Below are 23,535 nucleotides of genomic sequence, written 5' to 3'. Positions count from 1 at the left end.
GGAGTGTTAGCCAGCGCCACCACTCACAAACCTTGGCGGCGGATGTGGAACATCCTTTCTGCCGCAGGCGTCACGCGTACGTGACGCCTGCGAAGACGTGGGATATCGTTCCCTACCTGCGGCAAGATGTTTTTTCATCCACTTTCATTTCCATTAATTTATCATTTCTTTATTTCATTTATTAAGTACAAGTTATTTCATCTATGTTGTCCTTGGTGTCAATGTTTGTTGGCTTCTTACGATAAAGGTTCATTAAAATATTTGTCAACTCGTTCATTTCGTGGCCTTCACGTTTTTCATATCAGCGGCATGCACTGCTTTGCTGGTTTCGAACTGATATAGTTCTAAAGTTCCTGCGATATTTTCTTTACTTATTAAATGGACGAAAACACATGGAAGCACTGATATCTATTATTTCTGGCACAATTTTTGAGACATACGAAATATATTCTTTTTTTAATGAGAAAATACATATTCTACTTGTCTTGACTTCGCGCTAGTAGCGTTCAAGAATTCATTTGAAGCATCTTTGGCAATGGCAATGCATTTATTATTCACGTATTTGATCCCCAGACAAGTTCTACAAGGAGGGGGCCGAGCTGCAACGTCCTTGGTCAGCTCCCAATGAAAGGTTTAGGTGCATTTAGCTCTGCGTTCGCTATCCCTTCCGCTCAGACCATGTGCATGCGCCACACAGCAGCTCAACACATATCTGCGTGTGCAAAACGCTCCTGCTAGCAGCGGAAGCCAGGCTATGGTGTACTGGAATAGCTAGACGCTACACATGGCGCCGGCAGAGCCGACTGAGTGGAGCGAGATGTTGTGCCCGCTCCGCTTGATTACGTCGGTTTTTTTTTTTTTTTTTTTGCATGCAGCGCCAAACGCACTGCGCGTCTGTGGCGGCTCTCTGACCCTGCACGAGCAGTACGCGCATGCGCTTTCGATATTAGCACATCACGACGGCGCCGCCTGCTCGAATATGCCTAGTGTGTCCGTATGATTGCAATCGCAATAAAAGAGCATAGGAGAGGGGGGAGCAAGCAAATGTTCAAGAGACGGAATGCGGCAACGCGATCACGTGACGGAGGCCGCAGGGCTAAGGCATGCTTGTGTAGCATAATTCACTACTCCCTGGAAATGCCAGGTGCTTATAATTTGGAGAAGTACTGAGGACTGGTTCTGATAATGCTTTGCGTTCGAAATGTAGGGGCGTTGCGATGAGTGCGCTCAGTGATAAAACAGAAAGGACTGAGCCACAAAGCGACAGCCGGCTCTGCCAGTGAATCGGCGGTTTAGTTGAAAATGAGACTTTTATGGACAGGTACTGAAATGAACTCATTGTAGAAGGGCAAGAACTAGCAAGCGAAATAGATTTAGCACGGGCGAATCAGTAGACGCGGAAAAGAGAGAGCACACACAGAGTGAGCGCAGACAGTTTGCAGCTATTGCACTTGAAAGCTTTAATGTACGCATGGCTCGAATTAACGCAATGAACTGAGTCAGAAATATAGGCACTAAGTCAGCCAACCCTAATACAAAAGACCGGTCCAGTGCAGGAAAAAAATAGCGCAACGCCAGACCTCTCCTCGAACTGCGATGCGCATGCAGCAATGACGTTTGTCACGGTGTCTTTAGATGGCTGAAGAATGTGTCGGGGGGGGGGGGGGTAATAGTTCATATCAGACGCCAAAGGTTCCGCGTGGTTTGTAAAATTGGCATCTCACGAAATTTCAAGAAAATTAGAATACGTATACATGGGAAACACATCGCATATTTGTGCATTCGGTGGTGCTCAAGTAACGTTTGAACAAAAAAATTGCCAGTTTCGCCCAAAGGCGAAGGAAGGAAAGCGATAAGAAGGTTTAAAAATTATGGGGTTTTATGTGCCAAAATCACTTTCTGATTATGAGGCACGCTGTAGTGGAGGACTCCGGAAATTTCGACCACCTGGGGTTCTTTAACATGCACCTAAATCTAAGTACACGGGTGTTTAGGCATTTCGCACAAGGTTTAGCGCAAGCACTCGAGCTCGTTACACGAACCTGAGCTTTCCCTAAGGAACCGCCATCGAATAGACCACAGTACTTGCGAGATGTGTGAGAACTCGATAATATAGCATCGCCGTTAAGAAATTAAATTATGGGGTTTTACGTGCCAAAACCACGATCTGATTATGAGGCACGCCGTAATGGGAGACTCTGAAAATTTGGACCACCTGGGGTTCTTTAACGTGCACCTAAATCTAAGTACACGGGTCTTTTCCCATTTCGACCCCATCAAAATGCGGCTGCCGTGGCCGGGATTCGATCCCGCGACCTCGTGCTTACCTCCCCAATAGCATAGCCACTAAGCAACCTTTGATGCATCGGTTGCTCAGGTTGGCATACTCCTAATGCGAAGGATTTGTGATGCGTTAACCTTTTTCTTACCCAACTTTACGGCCTTTTTAAATTTTATTCTATTTTCTTTTCTATTTTCTATGCAGTGGTAGAGCTCCATCGCAACAATGATGTCTGGCGCACGCTGTAAGATTTGTCGGACGATCCCACCGCTGGCATACAGTTGTTGGAGTTGTCGGACGATCTCACCGCTGCCACCATTTGTAAGGCTTGAAGGTCGTAGAGAGGAACTTGGGAGGAACTAGGTGAACTGGGTTTCTTTGCAGTATTTACATTTTAAACAAGTGATACATTTACACAGTCTAGCGTGACTCCAAAACAGTGGCGTAGCTAGGTCGTCTGTCACCCCCCCCCCTCCCCCACGGGTGTAGCCGGCGGAAAGAGGGGTGTCTTCAGACGTATATGACACCCCCCCCGCCCCCCTTTGCTACGCCACTGCTCCCAAATGGAGCCCGCAAAACGAAGCTTACAGCATATGAGCACGAAGCTCCAAACACACTGACGAGCATGCAGCTAACGAGCACGACGACGAGCACGACGACGAGCACGCAGACGAGCACGAGCACAATCTAGCAGCCGACAACAGCTGGTTATATACACTTCGTGTTCCCTAGATCCCTAGGTGAGGGAAACGGCTGTCCAATCGGACTGTCCATAGTCGTTGGGGCGTAGTCGACCCGACTTGGAGGAGGAGGGCTCGCGCACTTTGGATTCCTAGAACCCGAGTTGAGCGCGTCCCCGTAGCCAGTTGGTCACGCATGACCCCAGCCGGCGCCTCTAAATTCCAGAGAGGACATCGCACAGCGGCCTCCGCCGCTGTCCATTGTCTGGCGTCTGCAAAAGCCCGTGAAAAGGTACCGCAAGGCATCTCCTTCCAGGAAATCCCCCTGCTTCAGTCGAACCGTGAAGGCGTTGGCGATTTCACTAAGCTTCCTCTTAAAATTTCATCGCAGGCGTATGCCGATCTCACAACCGATACGTCAAAGACAGCGAAGCTGCGTAAGCCACTTCTCACAGCCTTCGAAACTATACTATGGGTCTGTTTACTATAACACCCGGCCTCGACCATGCAGCCGCACGCAGACCTCGATGGCCGCCAAACGAAAACCGTTGCGGAACTCCTCCCAGCAGCTTCGCTGTAAAAGAAAGAACGCGTAAGAACCGCGCTGTACGGAAAGAAAGATCGCTCGACTTCCCCTCCGGTCGCGCACACACAGACGTCGGCCCTCGGCAACCGCCGCACGAGCTCCCGCGAGCGCTCTCAACTCGCAAGAGAGCGCAGTGTGGGAACGCTCACGGCTGACAGGAAGGTCATGGGATAGCATTCTCTCGCGCCTTCTTGGCAGAGGACAGAGTGGACTGCCCCGTTACGTCACGCCTCGATACCGAGCGGTAGATGCGCGTCAACAGTGGACATTCCAGTGAGGATTACTCGGCGTTCAGTGGACCCGCAATCCGCCTCTCCCGAATCGCGGCCCAGGGGAGGAACCCTCGATCAGGTTGGTTGCCTTCGCCGGGTTCGGACCCTTTCATATATGATAAGCGTATGATAAGCGTTCAAAGCATCATTTGCTTTCCTGATTCTGAGGATCTAATCTTCATTGTACTCATTTTCCTCTCTCGTTGTGACCAGACGCCGCCGGCTTTTTCGCTCAAAGGCCGTTTGACACTTTCGCATCAATAACATAATTGCAAAGTACATTCGGTTCTTGCTATAATAATACAACCATTTCCAAAACGTGTCAATTTCAGAAGAATGTACCGCCGACAGTATGCAACCTGTCAAACAGCCCATCTTTCCGAAGCTCTTCCCACATGAAAAAAAGGAAAGAATAAGGAAAAGCGAAGAGGCAGCACAAAGGCTCGGTCACACCCTATAGACTTCTCCAAAGAATAATGGAAAAAGCAATTATCTATGGCGATTGAGGCCTTCGTAAGCTTCAGTTCCTCTTGTTAGCGCGCTTTTTTTTCATTTAAGTATTTGGCTTGTTTTAATATGATTAGCATTATTAGGTAACCACGTACTTTCCGCAGTCTGTCTGTCCGTCTGCCTGTCTATCGGTGACTCTAATCGCTTTCCCGCCAACTTGGGTCATTAGGTCACTGGGTATTCAGTTTTATAGCAGTTAGAGCATGGCGCTGCTTTAATGAGAGAACCGGGTTAAAAACCAGTCCTTGCGCCAACATGGGTCAGGGGTATGTAACGTTGCATATGCGACACTCATCATTTAACATGTTTCACGCCAACCAGTATTGCTGAGCATATGTGCCGCTCTTCAATGAACTTCGTTGACCCCAGCTTGGATTACTGGGTGTGCGAAAATAGGTATATGCGACACTTCAATGAACCTCTTTGATGGCAATTTATGTAAATGGGTACGTGCGACTGCGTACATGCTGGTCTTCGTAGACAAGGAAATCATTTAAATTTCCTCGGTGATGGACGAAATAGAACTCTCATCATAAATATTCAGATAACCTTCTCTGAATATATGTTCACACACGTGTCACTGGGTGTAAAACTAGGTGTGTGCCACGCTTCAAAGAACCTCTTTTTAATGTCAATTTGGATCACTGGGTGTTTGCCACTGCTTGTATTGTTAAGAACGGCCAGCTGAAGTGCAAGTTTTGCCAGCCACTTGCGACAGGGGCGGCAACTTTCCTTGGCGTTACGCTCTAGCCTCGTCGCCGTTGTGACTGAATGAGTTCGACGAAGCAGGCTTTGTGCCGGAACACGACACCGCCAACCGGGTCGGCCGCGAGCGGGGGAGATGCCGCGGGAACGTCTTCGAAGGCCTCTTCCCACGCGCCGTCCAAGACGCAAGACAATGGGCACGCGGCCGCGCTGTGGGAGTCAGCTTCGAGTTGTACGAAGTCCGTGTGACGTCGGTTCCGGACCGTGAACCTGTGTGTGTGTGTGTGTATGTGTGTGTGTGTGTGTGTGTGTGTGTGTGTGTGTGTGTGTGTGTGTGTGTGTGTGTGTGTGTGTGTGTGTGTGTGTGTGTGTGTGTGTGTGTGTGTGTGTGTGTGTGTGTGTAAGCCGTCCCACGGAGAGGCGGCGTGTTTACAATGACTGGACGAACCTTTCCGTCACCTTGGAATCAAGGGTGGACAGGGTGTTTATAAACCGCTGTTGTGCGGATGCTCGACACACTTCCTCAAGCAGTCATGTTAGATTGGTGTACTTTCTCTCGCAGTGATGCTAGACTGATGAACTGCATGTAGATACTGTAAATAAACCCATATTCCTCGTTCACGATGAGAAGCAGTCCTTCCCTTCATCAACGTTCGCAGCGTGGATAAGTTGGACGACGGCATGGGCCAGCTACCTTCTAATTCATGCCCGACTCTAATCTTGACAACGAGTTACAAACGGTGGGATTGAGCCCCCAATCCTAACAGTATGCCGCTCTTCAATTACAAAAAAAAATCATTTAAGTTTCCTCAGTGGTGGGCGGAGTCGAACCCGCTTCAAAAACATTCAGACAATCTTGTCTGCATATATAATATATTCACGCACGTGCCGCGCTGCTTATCCGCATATTGATGACGACGGTGATGATTTCCATAGTGTGACATGTGCCCACAATGGACGATTGGCCAAGACGAGCCCGGCACACTTAAAATAAACAAGAAGATACGAGGGAATATAAGGGCAACGTACGGTTTTTCACAATGCTCAGCACGGGTGAGCGACAGCACATGCGCGCGCCAGTTCCCTTGACGCCAAAGACGAAGGAACGAAACTGCCAAATTTATAGCATTTTATGAGCCGCTTCATGAAAGCTTCGCTTCACATAGATAACAACATGCGAGTTGCGTCTTCACATTTTTGTTGTTGTTGTTTTTAAGTAGCAGCCTAACGTGTGCTCGAAACCGCAGTCAATAGTTGGTTAGATTAGCCTTTAGTGGTTAGCAGTGAACCAACTGCAATTAAATGTCAGTAAAACAAACAAACAAAAAGATATCCGGGAGAACTCATCTCACCATGACTGTCGACGGTAATGCGAATTTAACGGCCACGACGGCATCAGTAGGCGGTGTAACAACGATGTCATGAAGACAACGGAGCGACGAGTGTCGGATGAAAAGCAGGAATGACGGCGATGGTAACGACCACGACGGCACATGACCACGAGCCCATACCTGGTGGCCCAAGCTTTTAGACAACTTGGGCTTCTGTGTCAGGGCGGAAGACGTGACGACGACGGCATGACAAGAGTATAGGATTACGAAGTTGGAATGACGACAATGGAAAGACCACGACGGCATCACGAGCACATACATACGTATGGCAGCTGTGACGTGGTTGTAGAGCGCCCGCCTCGGCTGCGGGAGGTTGGTGGCTTCGATTCCCACCGCCGCCAGGCACCCACTGGTTCAAATGGGCACAAAGGTACCTCGGCCTGGCATTCGGCTTCCTTCAGGGGTAATACGCTTTGAAAGGAGCCTGCGCCCAAAATTCCTGTCGAAACCTTCGTGAACACCAATAATTAAATGAAGTGATCTTTGGGCCGCTCCCATTGCAGCCATTTCCGATGTGGCGCCCAAATGCACTAGTGTGGCACTAGTGTGGCATAGTGGCTAAGCGCCACAGATGAGGAGCAAGCAAGCAAGCAAGCGAGATACGGGACTTTTTCAAGAAGCAAGATACTGTTAGATACGGGACTTTTTCCTGAGCCTCCTTCGAGTTCACCAGACCACATCGAATCGCGCCACAGCTAATTAAGGAGCGCAGATGCATATCTACCCCGTTCCCGAGGCGCGGCACGTGCAAACGAGTTGGCGTCCCCCACCTCGTACGCCGCAGGTGGAGCTATTCACTGCTTGACTCTTCCCGAAAGTGTAGCGGGAGCCTGGCACGGTTCCATGTAACGCAGGTCCCGAGCAAAGCTGCTTTGCAGCACTCAAACGTCGCCCCCTTCCGCCTATTGTGACGGCGCTTGCAAGCCAGCAAGGCAATACCGCAGAGAAAAGTAAGCCCTCGGACAATTGGAGCCAAAGGAGCGACCTTCTGCGCCGGGTGTGACACAATCGCACGGGCACCTACCATTGGCCGAAAATGACGACACGTGAGCGGGCTCGCCGATTGGCCGAAAATGGCGTCACTTGAGCGGGCTCGCCGATTGGCCGAGCGTGACGTGACTTCGAGACACCGAAGGGCTTAAAAGCCGGAGACCGGGAGCAGCAAGAGAGCATTCCTTCATTAATCTCTTTCGAGCTTCTTGCCACGGGCCGCAGCGTCCGAGTTGCTGCCGGCCCGTAATGACTTTATGACTGTTAATTTCTTTGCACTCTCACTGTAAATAATGTAAATAAACCTCCAGTTTTTCATGCCGACGTCCTCCTCAAACTCTAACAGCACCTATTGAAGTTGGGACGTCTTCGAGTTGGAGACAAACACCCTTTTCCAAGCGTTGAGGTCCCGTAATGTCCGAGCACCAGGCCGGGAGCGCGCTTGTACCTATTTCACCGGAAGTTAAACCTGGCGGCCAGCACTTGCCTCCCACAGCCGCGGCGGATGCTCTTCAAGAGGAAGCTTTCGCTCGGAGCCTCCTATCTAAATACGTGGGAAAGGAGAAATCGATTTCCTCGCCAACCACTGCACCAAATTTGATGAGGTTTGTTGCACTGAAAAGAAATAAGCTAAAGCCTAGTAGATGTTGGTTGCGAATTTTTTTTGTTTAGATCATTGATTATTTAATAAAAATTGAAAAAACAACAAATTTTCAGAAAACGAAACTGTTAAGCTTGTATCTCTCTAGCTCAGCAATGACAAATTAAGTCACAACTGTGGAAACTGCACACAATATTATGTCGAAAGTGGACAATATTGATATATTATACACGGCTTTCAAATAGACCACTAATTTGTGAGTAGAACTTTCGCAAAACTTTTGTAAACAATGTAACAAATTCACGTAAGATATAAATCAACGTATCAATTTTGTCTTCTTTGGATGCTCTAATGGATGGAGTTTACAGAACTGCGACATCTTTTTCTAGGTGCAAAGCTACGAACTTGTGAATAATAATAATATTTGGGGTTTTACGTGCCAAAACCACTTTCTGATTATGAGGCACGCCGTAGTGGAGGACTCCGGAAATTTTGACCACCTGGGGTTCTTTAACGTGCACCTAAATCTAAGCACACGGGTGTTTTCGCATTTCGCCCCCATCGAAATGCAGCCGCCGTGGCCGGGATTCGATCCCGCGACCTCGTGCTCAGCAGCCCAACACCATAGCCACTGAGCAACCACGGCGGGTACGAACTTGTGAACTTCGCACTTCTACTTTTTTGAAACTTACGAATTTTTAATACTCCATTAAAAAAAATTCAAGCTCTAAGTCAAAGCTCCGCTTCGAACAGTCACTAAAATTTAACTCTCAAAGGCAACAGATTCAATTAAGATCGCCCCAGTGGTTATCTCAGAAAAGCGTTTCTGCGTTCTACATGCATTTGAATAGGCGGCATTGGAGTTGGGCCACCACTTTGGACTTTGGACCACCAGGCGCCCCAGAGACAACTCGTAAATATCTATTGGGCCCCCTATTCGAGATGTGAACCCTTACGCTTGGTACCTCCCGCGTACGAAGTGCATACTCGTTAGACAGACAGACAGACAGACAGACAGACAGACAGACAGACAGACAGACAGACAGACAGACAGACAGACAGACAGACAGACAGACAGACGGACGGACGGACGGACAGACAGACGGATAGACAGACAGATAGATAGATAGATAGATAGATAGATAGATAGATAGATAGATAGATAGATAGATAGATAGATAGATAGATAGATAGATAGTAATTAGTCAATTATTCATTAAACTGCTCTTGTAAATAATTTCTTTGAGTAACCCAGCACAAGGACTAAACTTGTGATATCTGCCACAGGTGATACCTAAATTAAAAATTTTTTAAATCTTGACAGAAACATCTCACAGCTCTCTCACTGCCTGTTATTGTGCCTTCTAGGTTGACGGTGTGCGATAAAAACATGGCACGCGTTCCAAATCACTGTGGGCTCCCACAATGCGCAGCTGTTTTTTGACGTGTTTACAGCCCCAATCCAATTAGGCGGGTGGCCAGCAAAGGCCGACGGCTAAAGGAGAAAAATTTCATTAAACAACACAGGCATACATATTCAGCCGGGTGAGCTATGCAATGCCATATCTCGATTTGAAAGTGGTGGAAAGAGGAAAGATTGATTATCTAATGAGAAAATGCGTAAAAGGAGCGCTGGGACTGCCCATGAGCACATCCACAGAGAGACTGATGGCTCTAGGAGTGCGCAACACATGGGCAGAACTAGCGGAAGCGGTGCGAACCTCTCAAATTGAGAGACTTAGCACCACGAGGACAGCAAGAGCCCCATATTGGCCAAAGTTGGAATAAATCCGGACAGAGGCCCCACCCAAAAGGTGGAAGTAGATAGGGAAGTTAGAAAAAATCTGATAATCCCCCCCTTGCCAAAAAACATGCACCCGGAACATAGCAAAGACAGGAGGCATAAACGAGCCGAAGCATTAAAAATTAGATTCGGTAATATCTCGGAACATGAGGTGGCCTATGTAGACGCGGCGGGAGGTAGCGGCAATTTTACGGTGGCAACGGCCGTCAGCGGCCGTCAGCGACCGGGGTATTCCCGTGACCACTGTAACTCTGCGCGGTGTTACGTTTCGCCTACGACGCGCGTTATAGCCGGCGCGGATGCAACGGACGCTGGGGCTTCGTTCAAAGCGGCAGACATTTTTGGCCCGTTCGGCGCCGCCGCTACGCCTCCCCGCCAAGCGCGTCCAGGCATGTTCCAATGCCACGTGTCTTCATGTGCGTGTGTGTGTGTATGTGCATGTTGGTGCCCACACTTGTCGAAGCGCGGCAGCCGGGGAGAGGAGCTCCCCCAACTGTGAAGCGAGGAGGTCTGACCGGCGCCGACACGACGGATGCGTCACCTACTCATCCCAACGTGCCCGAGCGGCGCGGCCCGGCGTATGCGCCACCTTCTCTTCCCATTGTGCCCGAACGGCGCCGGCACGACGGCTGCGCCACCTTCTCATCCCAACGTTCCCGAGCGGCACAGTCACGTGCTCGTCTTAGAGGGGTTCCTTCTTGCCCTCAACTGCGAGAGTATAAAAGCAGCTGCCCCCGGACGCCAAGGGAGGCTCCGATTTCTCCTGTTGAGTAACGTGCTCTCCCGTCTCTCTACTTCGGTCGACCTGACCGCCAACTCTTTGCGATGTTAGAATAAACAAGTTGTTTTGTTGTTACCAGTCGACTCATGCTTTGCCGGGACCTTCGGATGCTTCCAGTTGTGCCCCAGGCCGCCAGGCCAACGCTACCCTTGGGGCTTGCGACCCAGGCGCAACAACGGGCGTCAGCGCTGAGTTCCCAACAACTGTCTGCCAGCGGTGAGATCGCGACAACGGAGGCCAGCAGCGAAGTTATGCAGTTGACTGTATGCTGAGCAGCTCAACAACGATCCGGGAGCAGTGCAACGAGCCCTGTGTGATGACTGGTTGCCTGCAGCGGAACGACTGCGCTGAATTCTTGGCTGCGAGGTTTGGTGAGTGCGGGACTTTCTTCTTCTGAGTTTTGCCAGGCTTTTGTTAGCGTCAGAAACAGAGCTGGTAATTGTGGTTGTCGTTGCTGCCGGGTTAGTTTGCGGCAAGACAACAGTAGGCAGTAGAGAAAGCAGCATTCAGAGCAGCCATGGATTTGAAGTCGTTGCGCAAACCGAAATTGCTGGAGCTTGCAAGAGAGTTGGGTCTGGATGTCTCGGACAAACTCAGAAAACCAGAACTCCTGAGGGCTATTCTTGAGTTAGAAGCTGAGGATGACGAGCTGTCGGAATGCCCTGAGACCATTGAGGAGAGGGAGACTGCAAAAAGACAGGAGCGCGAACTTAAAGAACAAAAAGAGAAAGAAAAAGAAGAGCGCGAACACGCTTTGGAAATGAAGCGTCTCGAGGTAGAGATGGAACGCGCTCGTAATGGAAGTCAGGCACACGGTGCAGGAGAACGAGTATTGTTCAAAATGACTGACCTGATGCGGCCGTTTAAGCTTGGAGAGGACATTGGTTTGTTCCTGGTTAACTTTGAGCGAACGTGCGAGAAGCAGGGGTTCTCTCGGGAAACGTGGCCACAGCGCTTGCTCACTTTGTTACCCGGCGAGGCGGCCGACGTAGTCGCTCGCTTGGATAGAGAGGAGGCAGAGGATTTCGACACAGTGAAATCGAGTCTTCTAAAAAAGTACCGGCTGTCTGCGGAGGCGTTCCGTCGGAAGTTTCGGGAAAATGAGAAAGGCAAAAGTGAGTCATATACAGAGTTTGCGTACAGGCTTATGTCAAACATGCAGGAGTGGCTCAAAGAAGAGAAAGCGTTTGGTGACCACGAGAAAGTTCTGCAGTGTTTCGGGCTAGAACAGTTTTATAGTCGGTTACCTGAGAACGTGCGGTACTGGGTCTTGGATAGGCCAGACGTTTGTACGGTGGCTAAAGCCGCTGAGCTAGCCGAGGAGTTTGTGACGCGTCGGGCTCGCGGAGCTAAGGACGGTCAAAAGGGTGAATTTGGCTCAAAGTTTGAGAGGCCGAAGTTCACACCCATGAGAGCAAAGGGGAACACACGTAGTGCGGATGCGAGTGAAAGCAGTGCGACCGAACCTAAGGAGACGGCGGCAGCCGAAGCCGAACGCAGAAAGCGGTTCGAGATGAGGCAAGCGCGCGTTTGTTATACAAGCCAGAAGCCGGGTCACTTTTCGGCGCAGTGTCCGGAAACAAAACCAAAAGTCGTGTTTTTGTCATTATGCAGCACTGACGAGAACATGAAGCTTCTCGAGCCTTACATGCGAGACCTCCTCGTGAACGGGAAAGAGTGCCGAGTGCTTCGCGATTCCGCAGCTACGATGGATGTAGTTCACCCCTCCTACGTAGAACCCGATATGTTCACGGGCGAGTGCGCATGGATCAAGCAAGCCGTGGAAGCTCATAGCGTGTGTCTGCCCGTAGCAAAAGTGCTTATTGAAGGACCTTTCGGAGCACTTGAGACGGAGGCCGCAGTGTCATCTATGCTGCCTCCCCAGTACCCGTACCTATTTTCGAACAGGTCCGATCACCTCCTGCGCGAGAAGGGGCTTTTGTTTGGTGAGGCTAGCGTTCAGGCCTTAACCAGATCGAAGGTTCGGGAGCTCGCTGCAAAGGCGGTAGTTGCGGGGCCGACGTTATCGAACAATGAGAAAGGGTCAGAGGCGCAGCAAGCCGATATTCAGAGCACGCCCGAACTGAATAAAATTGAGTCTGTAGCGTTGAAGGCGCGAGATACTGGAGAGGAAATGCCCGACACGGGAAAGTTAGAAGAGCTATCTACAGATTTGCTCATCGCGCCTACGTCAGACGGACTTAATAGGTTGCTAAAAGTCAGCCGGTCGGCTTTGATAGCCGAGCAAAAGAAGGATGGCAGCCTAGAAAACATACGCTGCATTATCAAGGAAGGTATCGCCAAGAAAAATGCGCGTTTTGTGGAAAGAGGTGGAGTCCTGTACCGGAAGTATCTAGACCGCAGGGGAGTGGAGTTCGATCAGCTGATCGTTCCTCAGTGCTACCGTCAGGATCTGTTGCGCTTGTCGCACGGGGGTTCGTGGTCCGGACACCTAGGAGTTAAGAAAACTAAGGACCGTCTCTTGCAAGAGTACTATTGGCCAGGGTGTTTTCGGGACGCAGACCACTTCGTGAGGTCATGTGACACCTGTCAGCGGGTGGGCAAACCAGGGGACAAATCGAGGGCGCCGTTGAGATTGGTACCTATCATTACGGAGCCTTTTAGACGGCTCGTTATTGATACAGTGGGACCTCTGCCGGTAACAGCCACAGGGTACAGACACATTTTGACTGTGATCTGCCCAGCGACAAAGTTCCCTGAAGCAGTGCCGCTTAAAGAACTCAGCTCAGTTGAGATAGTCAATGCACTACTGTCCATATTTGCGCGAGTTGGTTTTCCTGCGGAAATCCAATCAGATCAGGGCACTGTGTTTACTAGCGCTTTGACGACAACTTTTCTCGAAAGGTGTGGGGTAAAGCTGTTACACAGCTCAGTGTACCACCCACAGTCGAATTCCGTTAAAAGCTCCACTCCGTCATGAAGCGCGTGTTGAGAGCATTGTGTTTTGAACATCAAACTGACTGGGAGCTGTGTCTGCCTGGGGTGATGTTTGCATTACGGACCGCGCCGCATGCGGCTACGGGGTTTTCGCCAGCTGAACTGGTGTACGGTCGCTCGCTGCGATCTCCGCTTCGCATGCTTCGAGAATCGTGGGAAGGCAGGGGCGACGACCCAGTCGTGGTGGAGTACGTGCTTAAGCTCCTCGAACGCTTAAGAAGGGCACAGGAGTTGTCAGGTGAAGCAATGGCAAAGGCCCAGCAGAGGGCCAAGGTTTATTATGATCGGACCGCCAGGGCCCGTCGTTTTGAGGTGGGCGATGAGGTCATGATATTGCGCACAGCGCTAAACAACAAACTAGACGTGCAGTGGGAGGGCCCAGCACGAATTGTTCAAAAACTGTCGGACGTTAACTACGTGGTGAGTCTGCCAGGAAAGCGGAAAGCACAGCAAGTTTACCACTGTAATCTGCTCAAACCTTATAGACAAAGGGAAGCAGTGGTGTGCATGATGGTAAACGTTCCTGAAGAGCTTCCGGTCGAGCTTCCGGGACTAGGCTCAGTGACGAACAGGGAAGACACCGGTCAAGTCATTAGTGACCTTATCAGTAAAGCACCGCTGTCGCCTGAGCAGAAAGCGAACTACACCAGCTCTTACAAGAGTTTCAAGGTCTGTTCTCTGAGAGGCCTGGTGGGACTTCTGTCCTTACTCATGACATAGAACTTACCTCCCCAGAGCCAGTACGATCCAAGGCGTACCGGGTGTCACCCCGCCAGAGCGATATTATGGAGGCTGAGGTAAAGAAAATGCTACAGCTCGGTGTTATTGAGGCAGGTGAGAGTGATTATACCTCCCCTTTGATTTTAGTTGAGGTACCGGGCAAGGAACCTCGTCCTTGCGTCGACTACCGCAGGCTTAATTCCATCACTAAGGATCAAATTTATCCGATCCCTAACATCGAGGAGCGCCTTGAGAAAGTTAGTAGCGCTCAGTTTATTTCCACCCTAGATCTTGTCAGGGGTTATTGGCAGGTTCCACTTACAGAAGAGGCTAGTAGGTATGCGGCGTTCATTTCACCAATGGGAACATTCCGTCCTAAAGTGTTGAGTTTTGGTTTGAAGAACGCGCCATACTGTTTTTCAAGCCTCATGGATAAAGTGTTGCGGGGACAGCAAGAATTCGCTTTACCGTATTTAGACGACGTAGCGATATTCTCCGCATCCTGGTCTGAGCATATGGCACTCTTGCGGGCAGTGCTAACCCGCCTGCGCGATGCGGGCTTGAGAGTCAAGGCTCCCAAATGCCAGTTAGCACAGGCCGAGGTTGTCTACCTCGGTCACGTGATTGGTCGGGGTCGTCGCCGCCCCTCTGAAATAAAGGTGGCCGCTGTGCGAGACTTCCCGCAACCGCGCACGAAGACCGATATTCGGTCGTTCTTAGGTGTCGCCGGCTACTATCAGAGGTACATCCCCAGGTACTCTGATATCGCGGCTCCCCTGACGGATGCTCTAAGAAAAACAGAGCCCCAAACAGTCGTATGGGACGAGACAAAGGAAAGAGCTTTTAGCGCCCTAAAGAGTGCCCTAACAAGCCAGCCTGTGCTACGATCGCCAGACTATACAAAAGGGTTCGTTGTTCAGTGCGATGCTAGTGAGCGAGGCATGGGCGTTGTACTGTGCCAACGGGAAAATGGAGAAGTAGAACACCCCGTCCTGTATGCTAGTCGTAAGCTGACCAGTCGTGAGCAGGCGTACAGTGCCACCGAGAAAGAGTGTGCGTGTCTCGTGTGGGCCGTTCAGAAATTGTCATGCTATCTAGCCGGCTCGAGGTTTATCATTGAGACGGATCACTGCCCTCTCCAATGGCTGCAGACCATCTCTCCCAAAAATGGCCGCCTCCTGCGCTGGAGCCTCGCTTTGCAACAATATTCCTTTGAGGTGCGTTACAAAAAGGGGAGTCTCAACGGTAACGCCGATGGCTTAAGTCGAAGCCCCTAACGTAGGAATCAGCCTCAAAATTGTTTGTTACTGATGTTTTTCTTCCTGAGGCAGGATTTTTAACATATTGCTTTTGTTTAGTGTTTCAAAGTGATGACATGCTTTCTAGTGCAATTTTCCAATTTGTGGACGCGTTCTGAGTGCTGCTAGACTACTGTAAGGAACTAGGCAGTGGTATAGAAGGGGAAAGAGCCTGGCAGGGCTTAGTGAGGGTTGTGCCGTGCTTGCTGACTAAGCGGTTGAGTTTCAGCGTAGTTCTAACGCTTGCCGGGAACGAGAACAAAAATGTGAACTCTCCCGAAGTCACTTTGCAGTGTCCCGTGCGAACCTGAACGAGAGAACGAGGCCTTCTCTGTGCGCTGCGCTCAAGAAACGTCGAGGGACGCCCGACTTCGGTTATGAGCATCATCGAGCGACATCCCTCCGGACAGCGGATGCAGTCCCCTGACCATCGGGATCTCCTTCCCCCGGCGGGGCGGTCTGTTACGTTTCGCCTACGACGCGCGTTATAGCCGGCGCGGATGCAACGGACGCTGGGGCTTCGTTCAAAGCGGCAGACATTTTTGGCCCGTTCGGCGCCGCCGCTACGCCTCCCCGCCAAGCGCGTCCAGGCATGTTCCAATGCCACGTGTCTTCATGTGCGTGTGTGTGTGTATGTGCATGTTGGTGCCCACGCTTGTCGAAGCGCGGCAGCCGGGGAGAGGAGCTCCCCCAACTGTGAAGCGAGGAGGTCTGACCGGCGCCGACACGACGGATGCGTCACCTACTCATCCCAACGTGCCCGAGCGGCGCGGCCCGGCGTATGCGCCACCTTCTCTTCCCATTGTGCCCGAACGGCGCCGGCACGACGGCTGCGCCACCTTCTCATCCCAACGTGCCCGAGCGGCACAGTCACGTGCTCGTCTTATAGGGGTTCCTTCTTGCCCTCAACTGCGAGAGTATAAAAGCAGCTGCCCCCGGACGCCAAGGGAGGCTCCGATTTCTCCTGTTGAGTAACGTGCTCTCCCGTCTCTCTACTTCGGTCGACCTGACCGCCAACTCTTTGCGATGTTAGAATAAACAAGTTGTTTTGTTGTTACCACTCGACTCATGCTTTGCCGGGACCTTCGGATGCTTCCAGTTGTGCCCCAGGCCGCCAGGCCAACGCTACCCTTGGGGCTTGCGACCCAGGCGCAACAACGGGCGTCAGCGCTGAGTTCCCAACAGCGGGCGCAACATAGAAGTTGCCGAGGAAATTGCGATCGCATTATCTCGCGCTGGAACGGACGCGAAATCTGTGATCAGTGACAGCAAAACTGCCATACAAAACTTTAGCAAGGGAAGGATCTCGCCCTTAGCGGCCAGAATCCTAGGCCAGAAAAAGTTAGATAGAAAAATTCAAATAATTTGGACTCCGGTGCACGATGCTGGCCCCGGCAACGAGGCGGCCCACGAGCTGGCTCGAGATCTCTACCGCCGAGCCGCAACGGGGCCCTTCGATGACCGAGGGAGCGGAGAGCGCATGATAAAATATGGGAGATCACGCAGCATTATAAATTGGCTCGTAAACTGGTATCCCCGCCAGACCCAAAATTAAACAATAGACAAGCAGTCGCGTGGAGACGACTACAAACTTATACGTGTCCGCACCCGGTTATGGCGAACCACATGTTCCCCGAGGCCAGGAGCGATAGATGCAATCTTTGTGGGGCGAGAGGGACCCTCGACCACATAATATGGGAATGTCCGTACTCTCCTGGGGGAACGCACAAAATAGGTGGTAGAGACACCTGGGAGACCATGCTGCGCATCTCGGACTCTGAGCTCCAGTTCCGGCTCGTCCAACTGGCTGGAGAGGCTGCTGGGACCCAAGACCTCCTAGCCTGCATTTGAGGCGGCGGCACTCGCTCCCTGACCTACGTGTCGGGGGATGGTCAGATCACCTTATTCATTGGACAATAAAGTTTATTCTGTCTTGTGTCGTAAGTCAAAAATGCTCTCGCCAAATATAATCGTTTTTGACAAATAAATGTTGTCTATAAATGCACTTCAACCTTGTGACGCAGAAAGGTTTCCGAGTCTTCAGAATTGTATAATGTGTGAAATACCGTGTTGTTTACAATTACTGCAGCAGAGGTAGTCACCTAGGTAAATACTGAAACAGCCAGTTTGGGAGAAAATTAAGAAGTGCAACCAATTGGCCAAATTAGATCAAACATCGCAGCGCTCACGGAAGCGCGATGAAAATGGTCTATGTAGCTCAGCGACGAAAAACGATATCGGAATTATGTAAAGTGCATCTCATAACACGCCTAAAGCGGAAAAAACTGATATGTTGTTCACCGCTCTGAAGTATACCATTAATTTGTTAGTAGACTTTTTGCGAAACTCTAGTAGACGTTGTAACGATTTCTTGAGCAGTAAATTCTTTTATCAAATGTTACAGTTTCACATGCTCTAACGGAAACAATTTACAGAGCTGCGCTATCTGCTTTGGGGCAAAGTTTCAAGCTTGTCAACTTCATGCTTTATTTTTAAAGCGAATCTTTATTTGCCTATACCGTTCCGAGTTGGGCACGGCCGTTGGGTCAGACAGTATGTCGGTGGACATATACCTATATGGTTGAAGAACAATTCGTCCCGGTCCGGGACCGAACCCGAGACCACCGCCTTTCCGGGGCAGCCAATCTGAGCTAACCAGGCGGCTAGCAAATGGCAGGGCGACTACGAAGCTTTTCTTTCGAGGAACCCGTATGGGTTTCCTTTGTAGCAATTGCTACCAACAGGTGGATGTCTGATTTTCCCTTTATTAATTACTTCTCTCCACCTTGCCCGTTTCCACAGAACTATTATGTCAAACTCTTGCTTTTGCTTCGAGTTGTTGTCAAATTCGACTTCGCCCTACCACTTGCTAGCCGCCTGGTTAGCTCAGATGGTAGAGCGGCTGCCCCGGAAAGGCGGTGGTCCCGGGTTCGAGTCCCGGACCAGGACGAATTTTTATTCAACTGCGAGGCTTCTCTTTCGAGGAACGCGTATGGGTTTCCTTTGTAGCAATTGTTACGAACGGGTGGATGCCTGATTTTCCCTTTATTAATTACTTCTCTGCACCTTGCCCGTTTCCACAGAACTATTGTCAAACTCTTGCTTTTGCTTCGAGTTGTTGTCAAATTCGACTTCGCCCTGCCACCTGCTAGCCGCCTGGTTAGCTCAGATGGTAGAGCGGCTGCCCCGGAAAGGCGGTGGTCCCGGGTTCGAGTCCCGGACCAGGACGGATTTTTATTCAACTGCGAGGCTTCTCGTTCGAGGAACGCGTATGGGTTTCCTTTGTAGCAATTGCTACGGACGGGTGGATGCCTGATTTTTCCTTTATTAATTACTTCTCTCCACCTTGCGAGTTTCCACAGAACTATTATGTCAAACACTTGCCTTTGCTTCGAGTTGTTGAAAAATTCGACTTCGCCCTGCCATCTGCTAGCCGCCTAGTTAGCTCAGATTCACCTGGCTCAGATGGTCTCGGGGCAGTTTTATACAAATTCTTCAAAAGTGAAGTGGCAGAATTTCTAAACCGAGTTATTGAAGAGTCTTATGAAAAGGAACTAACACCACCGTCCTTTCGAACATCCCACGTCATACTCATTCCGAAAATTAATGACCCGGTGAAACTGCTTTCAGTAGAAACATACCGACCGATAAGTTTAACGAATACTGATTACAAGGTCTTCATGAAAGTTTTGTCTCGCCGTTTCCAAAGTGTTGCAAAGTCTCTTGTAGGTCCGCATCAGGCCTGCGGAATTAAAGGAAGATCTATTCTTACAAATATCCATGTAGCAAGAACTGTTCTTGAATGTTGCGATGCCATGCGGTATCGGGTTGCTATGCTTCAACTAGATTTGAATAAGGCATTTGACAGAGTCGTGCACGAAATATTGTTCCTTATACTGAACCACGTCAATGTAGGATATTTAGTTCTAGAGGACGTGAAAATGGTGTATGACAAATGTACAGTGAAACTTGCGATTAATAAGAAACTGAGTGAAAGTATTTGCGTTGCAAAACTTCTGTAAAACGAGGCTGTCGTTTATCACCCCTCCTCTTTGATCTTTACCTCGAACCCTTTTGTTTAAAAGTACTTGCAAATCCGATTATTCGGGGCTACACTTTTTTCAATACTGAAGTTAAGGTCCTTGCTTACGCTGACGATATAGCAGCCTTTTGCGAAGATGAAAGAAGCGTGCGTGAAGTTGTACGAGAGGCTAAGTATTCTTGTACAGCAACAGGAAGCGTGATTAGTTGGTCAAAATGTTTTGGCTTCTGGCATGGCAACTGGGAACACCCTCCAGACACGTTGTGCAAGATACAATGGAACACAACTCCGGATAGCTATTTGGGAGTTCCACTGAAACACTATAAGGATAGCAAGGACTATTGGACAAATGAAGCAGGAAGAGTTAAGTTACAAACAGAAAAATGGGGGGGGGGACATAATTTTTCAATGTTTTCAAGAGCCGCTGTTTGTGATGTGTTTCTAACTGCTAAGTTGTATTATGTGCTGCAGGTGATAGGAATTACTAGAGTTTCTGTACAAAAACTGCATAGGGTCTTTGCAGTTTTTATCTGGGGATCCACTTGGGAGCGCATGAGCCGTTGCAACCTTTTTCATAAAGTCAGAAACGGGGGCTTGGTATTATCACATTTGTTTTTCAAGCAGATTGTGACGAGGTTTTTTTCTTGCGTGAACAGGCTGACGTTTTTCTTCGAACTGTAATCCAAGTGCGGTTACAGGACTCCTTGCCAGACTACGTAATATCAAAGTATTGTTTGAGGCCAGCAGTCTTGTCTGGCTACCTACGAGAAGTTGTATCTTCTGTGCAGATTCTTAGGGCAGGATTCTCCCTTGAGTACCTAACAAGTGTGACACGCAAGCGTTTATACAAAGACCTGCTTGATGTTTTTTTGCCGATTCCTGTGTACCGTGGGTTGTACCAGCTGGGCCCTGAGCGTGACGTCCTCAAGCGTATTAAGCGAATGCCGGTGAAACCCTCAATGAAATCCTTCTTTTTCCAACTGCATACCGGCACACTGCCTGTGAAGCCATGGTTACACAACAAAGGCCTTTTCGTTCCATGGTCTGACAATTGCCCAATTTGTACAAAACCGGAAACAATTGAAAATGTTTTTCTTGGCTGCCAGACGCGATGTTCCTATGGGATGTACTTCAAAGGACTTTAAAAAAATACCTGCCTTTAAGCCATTTTGGAATTCGGTACTTACCTTGTGCTGAACCAGAAGGTGTACCTAGTGATATGTTCATGGTCATGTGCATGCACAGCATCTGGCGAACAAGAATGGACGTCGGACATGCTCATTTGTATCCCCAATTGGCAAGACACTATTTCGTTGAAGCTGTTATATATATTAGAGATCTTTATAAGGCACTAAATGATCCTCCGGAGTGGATTACTGTTTTTGATGAATTAGGCAAAATTAAGCGATTTTAAAACATACGAACTAGCCGAATGGCTACGGATTTGATGTATTTTTGTTTGCTGTTATGTCTGTACAATGTTCATCACAGGGTAATAAAGAAAAAAAAAAGCCTGGTTAGCTCAGATGGTAGAGCGGCTGCCCCGGAAAGGCGGTGGTCCCGGGTTCGAGTCCCGGACCAGGACGAATTTTTATTCAACTGCGAGGCTTTTCTTTCGAGGAATCAGTATGGGTTTCCTTTGTATCAACTGCTACGAACGGGTGGATGTCTCATGTTCCCTTTATTAATTACTTCTCTCCACCTTGAGGAAGGAAGGAAGGAAAAAGTGGAGAAGGAAGGCAGGGAGGTTAACCAGTTTTGCCTAACCGGTTTGCTACCCTACACATGGGAGCGGGATGGGGGGGATGAAAGATGGGGAGAAGAGATAGAGGGCACATAACACGGCACACATATCGTTGGTTACAGTCTGTCACTCTTGTGCGGTACGTGACATCACTGTCACAGCCGCTTGTCCAAGCCCGTATCCTTCATAAACCGAAGTAGTGCCTTCGTCGCCTTCAGCTGCGATGACTTCAGTCGGCGATATGTGAAAATGGTTGCAACTGACAATGGTCTATTGTCAAGGTGCGCTAGAACGGACGCCATGGACTGTCTCTGAACATTATATTCAGGACAGTCGCACAGAATGTGTTCCAGCGTCTCCTCGCAAAGACAGTCATTGCAGAGAGCATTGTCGGCCATTCCAATGCGAAACGAGTAAGATTTCGTGAAGGCCACCCCTAGCCATAAGCGATAAAGCAGGGTGGCCTCACTTCGGCGGAGTCCGGTTGGCATACATAGATGCATCAAGGAGGGCAGGTCGTGTTGATGATTGCTGCGGTTGGTCTGGCTGCTGGGTGTGCACCATAGAGAGAGCGTGATCTCCCGTGCAAGCACTTGAAGTCTGCTGGCTGCGTCGGACCGTGAAAGTGGTATGGCCTCTTCCTGTGTGTCTTCAAGAGCTGTCCGAGCGGCTTTATCGGCGTCTTCATTTCCGATGACGCCGCAGTGACTTGGCAGCCACTGAAACGTCACGTGATGTCCTTTCTCATGTGATGTATGAAGTAGGCATCTAATATCGAATACGAGCTGTTCGAATGGCCCGCGACGCAGAGCTGATAGTACAGATTGTAGGGCTGCCTTTGAGTCGCTGAAAATTGACCATTGTCGAGGTGGTTCCCGATTGACAAAACAAAGTGCAGCTCGAAGAGCAGCTAGTTCCGCAGATGTAGAAGTCGTTGGGTGGTCAGTCCTAAAGCTGATGGTAATACCTCTTTCTGGGACGACTACAGCACCGGACGAACACTGGATGTTTGTGGAACCGTCAGTATAAATATGTGCACGGTCTGCGTACCGCTCGTGCAGAAGAAGCAGAGACAGTTGTTTCAGCACAGGCGATGACAGCTCAGACTTTTTCCCGATTCCTGGCACGTTGAGATGGACTGTGGGGCTGACAAGGCACCAAGGGGGCATCGATGGTTTAGATGCAGCGGTGAAGCCCGAGGGAAGTTTGTCGTTGTACTTGACAATAGTTTTTGAGAATGATGCTTGGTGCCTGTCTGAAGGTAGTGTTGCAAGGTGGTGATAGGGGGCCCGTGCCAAATGTCTGATATGCGTTCTCAGGGTTTCCACCGTGATGTGAGTCTGCATTGGATGGTCCCGAGCAATCGCAATAGTTGCCTCAGTTGACGTGCATCTCGGCAAACCAAGACAAACTCTGAGTGCTTGAGCTTGTGCTGCCTGCAGAACACGAATATTTGTCTTGCAGGTGTCGTTCAGTACAGGTAGACTGTATCTTAAAAAACCGAGAAAGAGAGCTCTGTAGAGTCTCAGCATTGCGTCTACTGACATCCCCCACGTCTTTCCTGTCAGGTATTTAAACAACTGGGAGGTTGCTGTTAGGCGTCGTTTCATGTAAGCTACGTGTGGGCTCCAACAGAGGTCTCGGTCGATAATTACGCCAAGAAATCTGTAGGTTCTGACATAGGAAATGGTCCGCCCATTGATTGAGATGACATAAGGCGTCATTGGTTTGCGAGTAAACGCCACTAGGGCGCATTTTTCTGGCGATATGCTGAGACCTTGTTCACACAAGTAGCTCGCTGTCAAAGTAGCCGCTCTCTGAAGCCGTGCACGTATCTGAGGACGTGTGACTGCCGAAGTCCAGAGACAGATGTCGTCTGCGTATACTGAAATTTTGGTGGTAGTTGGCAAGTGTTCAGCAAGCCCAATAAGAGCGAGGTTGAATAGCGTCGGGCTGAGAGCACCGCCTTGAGGAACGCCCTTGCTGGTATAGCGTCGCGTAGTTGGCCCATCGTCAGTTAATACATAGAATGATCTTGCAGATAGGTAACTTGCAATCCATAAAAATACTCGACCACCTAAGCCTACCGTCACAAGAGCGTCGAGAATAGCCTCATGTAATACGTTATCATATGCCCCTTTCACATCTAGGAATAAAGCTGCAGATAAACGT

The 23,535-nt window shown here is 49.7% G+C and overlaps 1 protein-coding gene and 3 non-coding genes across 4 annotated transcripts in view; all 4 read left to right on the top strand.

The window, feature by feature from the left end:
* The first annotated feature begins 3,611 nt into the window (after positions 1 to 3,611).
* The window catches only part of LOC142575356 (uncharacterized), a 56,387-nt gene continuing 36,463 nt past the window's right edge, over positions 3,612 to 23,535 (top strand). The window contains exon 1 of the mRNA XM_075684677.1: positions 3,612 to 3,898. The gene's annotated coding sequence lies outside the window, so the exon portion shown is untranslated. The remainder of the gene's footprint in view (positions 3,899 to 23,535) is intronic.
* TRNAS-GGA (transfer RNA serine (anticodon GGA)) lies at positions 18,453 to 18,527 on the top strand. Its single transcript has one exon. It is a non-coding gene; the product is annotated as a tRNA-Ser (tRNA).
* TRNAS-GGA (transfer RNA serine (anticodon GGA)) lies at positions 18,732 to 18,806 on the top strand. Its single transcript has one exon. It is a non-coding gene; the product is annotated as a tRNA-Ser (tRNA).
* TRNAS-GGA (transfer RNA serine (anticodon GGA)) lies at positions 21,131 to 21,205 on the top strand. Its single transcript has one exon. It is a non-coding gene; the product is annotated as a tRNA-Ser (tRNA).

This window comes from Dermacentor variabilis, chromosome 3, assembly GCF_050947875.1.
Source record: "Dermacentor variabilis isolate Ectoservices chromosome 3, ASM5094787v1, whole genome shotgun sequence".
Taxonomy (NCBI): domain Eukaryota; kingdom Metazoa; phylum Arthropoda; class Arachnida; order Ixodida; family Ixodidae; genus Dermacentor; species Dermacentor variabilis.
This window is presented reverse-complemented; position numbering and strand designations above follow the sequence as displayed.